The following is an 11,952-nucleotide window of genomic DNA, read 5'->3' as shown; positions in this document are numbered from 1 at the left end:
CGCCTCCCGCGCTCGCCCACGTGACAATCGGCCGGGCGCGCCTTTCTAGCTTTCCGCGCTTGGCTAGTCTGCGGCGACCGCTCTATACGTTTGAGCCTCCTCTCTGTAGTTCTTCCGGGACTCTGTTGCTAGGGGCGACGAAGGCGCTTCTAGCTGCAAGCTGTGCTTAGGCACCTTCCTGTTCCCCAAGCGGTAACTGGAGAGGGAACTTGGCTCCACGGAAGAAGTGCTGTCCTTGCTCACGAACCTTTCCTGGCTCCTCGGAGCTTATGTGATAAAGTCCCAATTCAATTGTGGGGGCAATCGAGGCCCCTACAACCCAGCCCCGTGATCATCTCCGGTACCCCGCCATCCCCCTTAACCTTCCTGAGCTTCAGTGTCCTATACATATGAAATGGGGTTAAGATAGCACCCGCTTCCTAGCAAGACTGTAATCACGATAATGCAATTGAAAAGATCAATAAATGGCAGGCCTTATATTTTACTCCTTTAATATTTCTTGAGTCAGCATGAATTCTCTGATCTCGCAGAGCTCATGATTTTTTCGATGGGGTTGAGGAGGGAGAGACAATATGATAAAACGTATGGTAAGGTAGATGGTGTTAAGTGCTATGGAGGAAAGGTGGAAACAGGAATGGAAGCGAGCAGAGTGGGGGCAGTTTGCAACACCAAATAAGAGGGTCAGGCACAGGAAAAGGACGGTTTTGAGACCACGATGGGCATTTGAATGTGTCTGAACATAAGATGATAGAAAGGAGGTATTGTTAATTTTGCTAAGGGTGATAAAGTCATGGCAGTTGTGTTTAAATATTTTTTTCAGAGATGTATTCTGAGATACTTACGGGTCAAACAACATCTGAGATGTGCTTTCGAAATGCTCCAGCAAAAAAAAAAAAAGTATACACATATACACACTCACACACACATACTTTAGGTAAGAATTCTCATGGCTGTAATTTCTCCATGTGGTAGTATGCGACAACGGTCATTCTCCAAACATTTACTGAGCATCTACTATGTGTCAGCCAGTAGAGCCACAGCAGGGAACAAGACAAGCAGGGCACTGCTCTTGAGGGGCTCACAGCTACTGAACAAGTGTATAATGCCAGGCAATGCTCACTTCCATTAAGAAAAACACAGTAGGAGAAAGCAATCAAGAGTGATGGGAGTCCTCCTTTAGATAGGCTAGAAAGTACTGACATTTGAATAGAGACCTCTGAAGGAGATGAGGGACAAAACCACAGGGATATCTAAGCAAGGAACACTCCAGGCAGAGGGAACAACAAAGGAAAGGGTCCTGAGGTGATAGCTTATTCAGGGAACATGGTACCTGCAGCAGAGTGAGAAGGGGAGAGTAGATTCTCTGCTAACAGCAAGTAATGTGTGGTCTGCTCATCCCCTCTATGGAATACTCTATAACCACCACAAAGTGTAAACATGGGAACTAAATAGCAGCAATAACAGAAGTAATTGCTATATAACAAATTATTCCCCAAATTTAGCAGCTTACAAGAACAAACATCTCAATTCCTGCGCATCAGGACTCAGGAGTGGCTTAGCTGGCTGGTTCAGGCTCAAGGCACTTCATGACACTTCAGTCAAGCTGTTGGCTGGGGCTATTGGTCTCACCTAAAGGCTTGACTGAAGGGAAGTCTACTTCAAAGCTCTAATGGTTGTTGGCAGGCCCTCATTCCTTGCTGGCTCTTGACCAAAGTCATGAGGTCCTTTCTATATGAACCTTTCTACAGAGAGAATGTCCTCACAACATGGCAGCTAGATTAATTCAGAGAGAGAGAGAGAGAGCGAGCACCAAGAAGGAAGCTGCAGTTCTTTTATAACCTAATATTAAACTTGCCATGCCATCATTTCTTCCTGTTGTATTGGTCATACAGACCAACCCTGGTACAATGTCAGAAGGGACTTGACAGTAATGTGAATACCAGGAGACAGAAACCACCTGGAGGCTCTCTATTACACTAGAGCACTGGGTAAAAGTGCAGTAGATGACCCTGGCTCCCCACCTGTTTGTGGAATGTAGAAGGCCTGCTATGGAAAACAAGGCAGGGAAGAAGGGCAAAATTCTAACATTGGTTATTTGGGTTGGGGGGAATCATAGGGAATTTTTCTTCCTTTTTCTCCTAGTATCCAAATTTATGTAACGGAGCTCTATGACTTTTACTATAGAAAATAATATTTAGGCCTGACCAGTGTAGCTCAGCTGGTTGGGCATTACCCTGCAAACCAGAAGATTGCCAGTATGATTCCAGGTCAGAGCATATGCCTGGGTTGCGGGCCGACACCAGTTCGGGCAGGACATGTGTGAGAGACAACCAATCAACGTCTCTCTTCCTCTCTTTCTTCCTCCCTTCCCCTCTCTCTAAGATAAATAAATAAAATCTTTAAATTAAAAATAAAAAATATATAGCCCTGACTGGTGCGGCTCAGTGGATTGAGTGCTGCCCTGCAAAGCAAAAGTTAGCCCGTTCAATTCCCAGTCAGCACACATGCCTGGATTGCCAGCCAGGTCCCCGGTTGGGGGCATGCGAGAGGCAACCAATCAATGTATCTCTCACACTTTGATGTTTCTCTTCCTCTCTCTTTTCCTCCCTTCCCCTCTCTCTAAAAACAAATAAATAAAATCCTTAAAATATATAATATATATAAAACGAAATAATATTTTTTAAAAAGGAATTGAATTAAACTTCTAGACCTAACTTACAGGAACAAGGGGTGGAGAAACAAATGAAACACATCACAAGGAAACAGACAAATCCTGCCTGTGACATATTTTCTAAGCCAACTGGTTTGGTTCCTTAAAAGAGTCAGTGTTGTGAAAAATAAACAAGACTCTAAATAAAAGGGATTAGAGAAACACAGCCTTTACTGCAGTGAGTGAACCTTGATTTGATCCTGATTTTTTTAAAAGCTGAAAAAGACTTAGAATAATGAAGACAATTAAAAATGACTCAGTATTTAATAGTAGTATGGAATAACTATGAATTTTCTTTGGTGTGATAAAGGTATTATGTTTATACAATAAAGTTGTTAATATTAAGAAATGCTGAAGTATTTAGGAATAAAGTGTCTTGATATTTAAAACTTTAAGCCCTGGCTGGTGTGGCTCAGTGGACCGAGTGCTGGCCTGCAAACCTAAGGGTCACTGGTTCGATTCCCAGTCTCAGTCACATGCCTGGGTTGCGGGCCCGGTCCCCGGTGTGGGGTGCACGAGAGGCAACCACACATTGATGCTTCTCTCCCTCTCTTTCTCCCTCCTTCCCCCTCTTTAAAAATAAATAAATAAAAGCTTTAAAATAAAAGAAACATTCAAATGTTTAAAAACAAATATATACATTTGACCCTTGAACAACACAGATTTGAATTGTTTTCAGTAAATACTTTAAATGTGAGGGAAAGAATGTGGCAGGTGGAGAACTTGGAAAGAAAAGAGCTGTGATCCATCCCTTCCACCAAGAACATACTTTCTTCTAAGGAACTACAGTTGTGTGGCTGCAGGTAGACTTTTTACACTGGGACCAGTTACTCCAGCATTTTTACCTTCACGTTCCGAGTCAGTTCAGGCACATCAGTCCTTTCAGCAGAACCTGCTGTAGGCACTTAACCTTTCATGGCTCAGTTGTGCCAAGACAAAAAAAAAAAAATGGGCCAAATGGAAGAACAGATCAAAGCTCCAGAAAAAATACAACTAAGCGACAAAGAGATAGCCAACCTATCAGATGCATAATTCAAAGCACTGGTGATCAGGATGCTCACAGAATTGGTTGAATTTGGTTGCAAATTAGATGAAAAAATAAAGGCTATGATAAGAGAAATGAAGGAAAATGTATAGGGAACCAATAGTGATGGGAAGGAAACTGGGACTCAGATCAATGGTGTGGACCAGAAGGAAGAAAGGAACATCCAATCAGAAAAGAATGAAGAAACAAGAATTCAAAAAAATAAGGAGAGGCTTAGGGACCTCCAGGACACCTTTAAACGTTCCAACATCCAAATCATAGGGGTACCAGAAGGAGAAGAGGAAGAGCAAGAAATCAAAAACTTATTTGAACAAATAATGAAGGAGAACTTCCCAAATCTGGCAAAGGAAGTAGACTTCCAGGAAGTCCAGGAAGCTCAGGGAGTCCCAAAGAAGTTGGACCCAAGGAGGAACACACCAAGGCACATCATAATTACATTAGCCAAGATTAAAGATAAGGAGAGAATCCTAAAAGCAGGAAGAGAAAAGGAGACAATTACCTGCAGAGGAATTCCCATCAGACTGTCAGCTGATTTCTCAAAAGAGACCTTACAGGCAAGAAGGGGCTGGAAAGAAGTATTCCAAGTCATGAAAGGCAAGGACCTACATCCAAGATTACTCTATCCAGCAAAGCTTTCATTTAGAATGGAAGGGCAGATAAAGTGCTTCTCAGATAAGGTCAAGTTAAAGGAGTTCATCATCACCAAGTCCTTATTATATGAAACGTTAAAGGGATTTATCTAAGAAAAAAAAGATAAAAACTATGAACAGTAAAATGACAACAAACTCACAGTTATTAACAACCACACTTAAAACAAAAACAAACTAAGCAAACAACTAGAAGAGAAACAGACCCACAGAAATGGAGATCACATGGAGGGTTATCAGCAGGGTAGTAAGAGGGGGAGAGAGGGAAAAAAGGTACACAGAATAAGTGGCATAAATGGTAGGTAGAAAATAGACAGGGGGAGGTTAAGAATAGTATAGGAAATGTAGAAGCCAAAGAACTTACATGTATGACACATGGACATGAACTAAAGGGGAGGCAGGGGTGTGGGGTGTGGGTGGGAGGGGGTGTGCAGGGCAGAGGGGAATAAAGGGGGGGGGAATGGGACAACTGTAATAGCATAATCAATAATATATATCACTAAAAATACTGTAAATGTATTTTCTCTTCCTTATGATTTTCTTGCCATTTTCTTCTCTCTAGCTTTCTCAACTATAAGAATAGAGTATATAATGCACACAAAATATGTGTTAATTGGCTATTTATATTATCTGTAAAGCTTCCCATTAATAGTAGGCTATTAACAGTTAAGTGTTGGAGGGAATCCAAAGTTATTTATGGAGTTTTATTTATCTGTGTATATATACACATATACATATAAAGCACATATGGGGAAATGTTAACAATTGTTGAATATAGGTGCAGGGTTGTGGTAATTGTAAAATATGTCCATAAATTCTTTGACACTGCTCCCTTCCAAAGGTGGAATCTAAGTCCCTTCCTCTTGAGTGTAGGCTGGACTTAGTGACTTGCCTCTAACAAACAGAGAAGGGCAGAAGTGATGGTGTCCAGCTGTGAGACTAGATATAAAAAGCAGGGCTCAACGTCTGGTGTCACTCACTCCGGGGAAGCTGGCCGCCGCATCGTGAGGAGGCTCAGGCAGCGCTTTGGGCTGGCAAGGAGCTGAGGTTTCCTGCCAACAGCCATGTGAGGGAGCCACCTCGGAAGGGGCTTCTTTAGCCCCAGTCAAGCCTTCGAATGAGGCAGCCTTAGTTGAGATCTTGACCACAGTTTCATGAGATACCCTGAACCAGGACTCCCCAGATTCCTGACCCTCAGGGTCCACACAAGGTAATAAATGTTTATTGTTTTAAGTGGTTAAGTTTTAGGGTAATTTGTTACATAATAGTTAACTAATAAAAGAACATACCATGTTCATTGTGCTACACTTCTCATCCTTTTTAAATGTTTAAAATATTGAAAATTACTGTTAGCACGGTGAAACAATGGATCATATCTTTTATAATCTCAAGTATAAGATAAAGACATTGGCCCAAAGTCACACAACCAGACAGTGATGGGGACCCACACTCTTCCCTGAGAGTAAAGTCTTGCAGGGCTCCTCAGCCTGGCATTCAAGACCCTGAGGCTCCTGGGGAGTCTAAGAAGCCTCATAACTTTTTCCTCTCTGCCTCTACCTGGGATTATTCATAGCTCAACTCAAGTCCTTTGTCTAGGCCTTTGTCTCTGATGAAAGAGACCTGTCCCCATCCTAAATTCTCTTCTTCCAGGAAGCCCTTCCTGACTACCTTCCTCATGCTGGATGAAGTTTCCTCCGGGTTCCCGAAGCCTCTCCCTCTTATAATAATCATTGGTAATATTTACTGAGCACATACTATGTGTCAGGAAGCTTGCGGAGGGGGTGGCCCATGTTTTATTCTATGTGTAATCTTCACAGTCTTCTTCACAGCAGCTCTGTTCATAAATCAAGCCATGTCGTGACTCCCATTTTGCAGATGAGTAAACAGAAGTAATGTCACTTCCTCAATGCTGCCCAGCTTTTAAGCAGCAGAGCTACGACTTCAACACTATAGGGGCCGTTCTTGTAAAACCTCTAATGGCCCCTGAAGATAATCAAGTCCTAATCCTGAGAAATTGTAAATATGGTGGCATTTGTGGCAAAAGAGATGCTGCAGGTGTGATTAGATGAAGGACATTGAAATCATCCTGCATCACTTGGGTGGGCCCCATGTAATCACAAATCCTCATACGAAGGAGGCAGGAGGGTCAGAGAAGGAGACGCGATGATGGAAGCAATATGAGAAGACTCCACTCACTGTTATGGCTTTGAAGATGGCAGAAGGAGCCATGAGCCGAGGAATGCAGGCAGCTTCCAGAAGCTGGAAAAGGCAGGTTCTTCCCAAGAGCTTCCAGAAGCAGTGCGATCCTGCTGGCACCTGGATTTCAGCCCAGGGAGACCCATTCTGCATTTCTGACCTCCAGAATGATAAAAATAAATGTTCGTTATTTGAAGCCATTAAGTTTATAGTAATTAGTCACAGAAGCAATAAGTAATTATTACAACCTTTGAGCCAAATGACCCTTGAAAAGAAGCGCTAACATTCGTCGTCAATGTATATGGAAAGTTGCACAGATTCAGACATATCCCCATGGTTTGCAGAGGTGGGGATCCAACCCAGGACCATCAGACCCAATCACACTTCAGGGAGGTGCTTCTCAAACCACAGTACACACTCACATCCCATGGAGAGCCTGTTTAAATTCAGATTAGAGATTTATACTGATGCATACTTCTTTAGGGGGCTAGGATTCTACATTTCTGACAAGCTCCTGGGGAGAATGAATGAGGCCAGAGCTTCCTGTGGCTCTGAGTAAGCCTGCAGTAGATGAGCATGCTACCCTCACAGCTCGGGTGGGGAGAAGCTCAAGGAAAACCGAGTCTAATACTCATGGGTTCCAACTCCCGTTGGTGCTAGTTCTCTGCCTCAGTTTCCCCATTTGGAAAGTAGGAATGAAAAATAACAAGTGACATGGGAATAAAGTTAACTATGTTAAATGTATACTATAGCCCTGGCCAGTGTGGCTTAGTGGATTGAGCACTGGCCTGCAAACCAAAAGGTCACCAGTTCGATTCCCAGTCAGAGTACAAGTCTGGGCTGCGGGTCAGGTCTCCAGTTGTGGGTGTGTGAGAGGCAACCAGTCCATGTATCTCTCACACACATCAATGTTTCTCTCTCTCTCTTTCTCCATCCCTTCCCCTCTCTCTAAAAATAAATAAATAAAATCTTTAAAATAGATAGATAGATAGATAGATAGATAGATGTATACTATATAGTGTGGCCTGAAACATAGTATTAGCTTCTGGATAAATGTTAGTTATTATTCCACTTGGGTCCACTTGAGTAAGTGTGCAGTAAATATTTGTTAATGATAGAATTGAAGGCTATGGCCGAAGCAGTAAGCTGGAGACAAAGCCTGCAGTACATAGCAGGTGCCCAGGCCACCTGCTGCTTAGAGGACCATTTTGCACAATTCTGAAGGGCAGGGGCAGTGCCCGTTTCTGCCTTGCTTTCTCTGGCCAGGTGCCAGGCCCCACCTCTAAAGGAATGGGAAGAAATATCACCTCTCCAGTTGATGACTAATGGCCCGCCTTTGGTTTTACTGGCCTCTGATTTGGTGGGAAGACTTAAATATCCTTCCCCTTTTGGCTGGCCACTTTGGGGGGTCCTCTCCACCCTCTTGGAGAAATCTGCCTCCAGGCTTCTATCCGAGCCTGACTTTTCCCAGGCCTGAGCAGGAAGTCTCTCTGGGAGGCTGGTTTTCTACACTGGCTTAAGGTCTGGGAAGAAGTGGACCTCGGGCAAGCCATACTCCTCTCCAGACCTCAGCCTCTCCATCTGTACCTGGTCCTAGTCCAGGGGTCACGTTCCTCACTTGTGATGTGCCCTCCACTCCTGTGTGAGGGCACCCAAAGTAACACGTAAAAACACAGGAAGCCCAGTTAGATCTGAATTTCAGATAACAACACATTTTTTAATGTTATATGCATATAATATGAAATTTACAATATTAACCGTTGTTAAAGAAGCATGTGTCAGATATTTTTATTTATTGGTGTGTGCATTTATTATTATTTTTATTGTGGTAGAACATAAAATCTACCATCTCAACCATTTTCTTTTTCTTTATTTTTTAAAGGATTTTTTATTTTATTTTACAGATTTTATTTAGTTATTTTTAGAGAGGGAAGGGAGGGAGAAAGAGGGAAACATCAATGTGTGGTCGCATTGATGTTTCTCGAGCGCCCCCTACTGGAGACCTGACCTAGCCTGCAGCCCAGTCATATGCCATGACTGGGAATTGAACTGGCGACCCTCTGGTTCACAGGCTGGCACTCAATCCACTGATCCATACCAGCCAAGGATATCTTTTTTTTAAATGGCTGTATTAAATAATTTACATACCAAAAATTCACCTGTTTCAAGTGTACAATTGTGTATATTTACAGAGTTGTATGACCATCGATGCGATCTAATTTTAAAACATTTCCACCACCCCAAAAAGAAACCTCACACCCATTTGCAGTCATTTTGGAGTCCTACTTCCAGCCCAAGACAACCACCAATATACTTTCTGTCTTGAAAGATGTGCTTTTTGGAGACATGCCATCAAATGCCATGTGATGTTAGAATGGTACAACATGTGGTCTTTTCTTATTGACTTCTTTAATTTAGCCTAGTGCTTCTGAGGTTCATCCATGTCGCAGTGTGTATCAGTGCTTTATTTCCTTTTACTGCTGAGTGGGATCCATCATAAGGATATACCACATTTGATTTATTCATTCACTCACTGATGGACATTTGGGTTTTTTTCTCCTGTAGCTGTGAATAAGGCTGCTATGACTGTGAGTATAGAATTTTTTGTGTGGATGTTTATTTTTAACATTTTTCTTGGGTAGATACATAGGGCTGAAATTGCTGCATTAGATAATCGATTAAAAAACACCTTTATTATAAGGAAAATACATAGCAAAACATTACTGGAAGGTGGTGGGAGTGAAAGATATGGAAAAAACTCAGTCACCAAACGAGCTGCCCAAACAGAGATTTTTCTGCTGTGGAGAACAGTGATTTGACCCCTTCCTCACCTGCCTTTCTTTTGGTTTGTCCTGGTGGGCGGACATTACTTGTCTTTCTTGATTCAAAGAAACCTAGCAGGGCTGGGTCTAGGAAGCCCCATTTTTAAAGTGATTTTCTTCCTGGATGTTTCAAGATGTAAGACTTACGGAGAAGGGAAAGATGGGACAGCTGTTTGTTCCAACGTCATCCCCAGCCTCATCCATCAGTATTTATTGATGTCAAAGAGATGACCCCTATAGAATTGGGAAAATTTAGGCAGCAGTATGATGAGCAATGAAGCTGTGTTGATGAGGAAGTGAGCTACATCATACTCAGGGTGGAAGCTGGCCAGGAAGTAAAGTACAACAGGAAAGACACTGAGGAATTTGTGGGCAGAGGTAAACTGGAGACAGTAGTCCATCTGTTCCCAATGTGTCAATAGCTAAGAGCCTGTCCTTGATCAAGGGTCTCAAAGGGTGTCCCTTTCATAGTATGTGGGCAGACATACATAGCCTGCCAGCTACAGAAGCCTATCAGGCCTAGGGTGGATAGGCTTGCTTCTACGCATAAGGATGTTTCTTGAGACTAAAGTTAATTTCTTTGTACCCTGTAATCACATCCCTCCAATGTTGTCCCAAGAAGTTAAATTAAAACCTAATAGCCCTGGCTGGTGTAGCTCAGTGGATTGAGGGAGGGCTGTGAACCAAAGGGTCGCTAGTTCGATTCCCAGTTAGGGCACATGCCTGGGTTGTGGGCCAGGTCCCCAGTGGGGGCCACGTGAGAGGCAACCACACATTGATGTTTCTCTTTCTCTTTCTCCCTCCCTTCCCCTCTCTCTAAAAATAAATAAATAAATAAATAAATCTAAAAAATAAAAATAAAATAAAATAAAACCTAAATTTCTCACTAACGGTTACAAGGCACTATGATGGGTCCTCAGTGGATCCCTCCAGCCTTATCTTCTTCTCCCCTCATTTACTCCTTCATCCCAAACTCAGATGTTTGCAATAGCCTGCACTTACCTCACTACATGGCCCAATTTCTACTTATCTTTCATGTCTTTGGTTAAACCACCTCCTCCAGAAAGTCCTCCTGGTTCCTAGGATAGATGAAATCTTTCCCAGTACTCAGCTTTAAAAAACAAAAACAAAAACACTCTGGTTCTTTTGCTCTGGGTTCCTCCCAGCAGGTGAAAAGGGAAAGATTCTGAGATGCCCTAAGTTAAATTACAGCAGGCCGGAGGATGGAAGGAGGAGACAAACAGGAGTGGTTCAGAGAACAACTGCAGTGCAAAACAAACTAAAAACTACTTGCACTCCTTAATGTATGTTGGAATTATTAAATTAACATTCAGACAACCCTGTTTTCCACATGTGACATAATAAAGCCACCCTGGCTGGCGTGGCTCAGTGGATTGAATGTTGGCCTATAAACCAAAAGGTCACCAGTTTGATTCCAGGCCAGGGCACATGGCCAGGGTTTTGGGCAGGGTCCCGGTTGGGGGTGTGGAAGAGGCAACCAATCAATATTTCTCTCTGGAGCTGATGTTTCTCTCCCTCTCTCCCTCCCTTCTTCTCTCTCTAAAAATAAATTTAAAAATTTTAATTAACATCCAGGCAGATAGTTCCCAGATTATCTATTGTAAAAAGAGAATAGTCAGGTGCCCTAGAATACCAGGAACGCCTGCTTCTTATTTACACACGAGCCATAAGGACTCCGCTCTGCTGCATCTACCCCAGAACTTGACCCCAGCCCTGACTTCACTTTCTCCACCCCTTTGCCTATAGCTAATGTAAATTCTTTCAGATTGCTTGTATCTTTATTCCCCTCCCCATTACTCGATATATAAAAACACTTGCAAACTCCAAGATGGATGATCCTGTTGTTTTTCCTATCTAGCTATTTTGTTGGTAGTTTAGATTCCATACCCCAAGATCGCTGTCTTCTTCTTTTTCTTCTAATTAAAAAAATTGATGAGAGAAATATCGATTAATTTATTGTTCCAATTATTTATGCATTCATTGGTTGATTCTTGTATCTGCCCTGATTGGAGATGGAAGCCACAACCTTGGGATATCTGGACAATGCTCTAACTAACTGATCAAGCCTACCAGGGCTAATTCTTCTTCTAATTCTTCGTCTTCCCCTCCCCCTCCCCTCCGCCTCCTCTTCTTCTAATTTCTTTAAATGACCTAATAAACCCTTTCTTTAAAAAAAAACTTTCAGACATGGAAGTTAAAATTTTTTAACACAGGAGTCTTAATACATTCAGTTCTTGGAGAGCAGGCTAACGGTATCTACCGCTTCTAGTATTTCCTAATGCCAGGCAGTTTCCAGCGCCTTAGGCGTTTGGTCACTTAGCGTGCCCCTATAAAGATCAGTCAACGAGTCCCATTTTACAGGTGGGGAGACTAAGGCACAGGGCCATTAAGTAACTTGACTACGCAGTTCTGAGAGCACTTTTCTTCAATGAATTAATATTTATATACGGTATATTGTGGTTCTAGCACATAATGCTCAACAAACTTTTCCTAAGGGTTCTGAGCATTTTA

This window comes from Phyllostomus hastatus, unplaced genomic scaffold (genome assembly GCF_019186645.2).
Source record: "Phyllostomus hastatus isolate PE091 unplaced genomic scaffold, TTU_PhHast_1.1 phas_contig_159, whole genome shotgun sequence".
Classification (NCBI taxonomy): domain Eukaryota; kingdom Metazoa; phylum Chordata; class Mammalia; order Chiroptera; family Phyllostomidae; genus Phyllostomus; species Phyllostomus hastatus.
The sequence above is the reverse complement of the archived record's forward strand: the minus strand, read 5'-3'. Positions refer to the sequence as shown.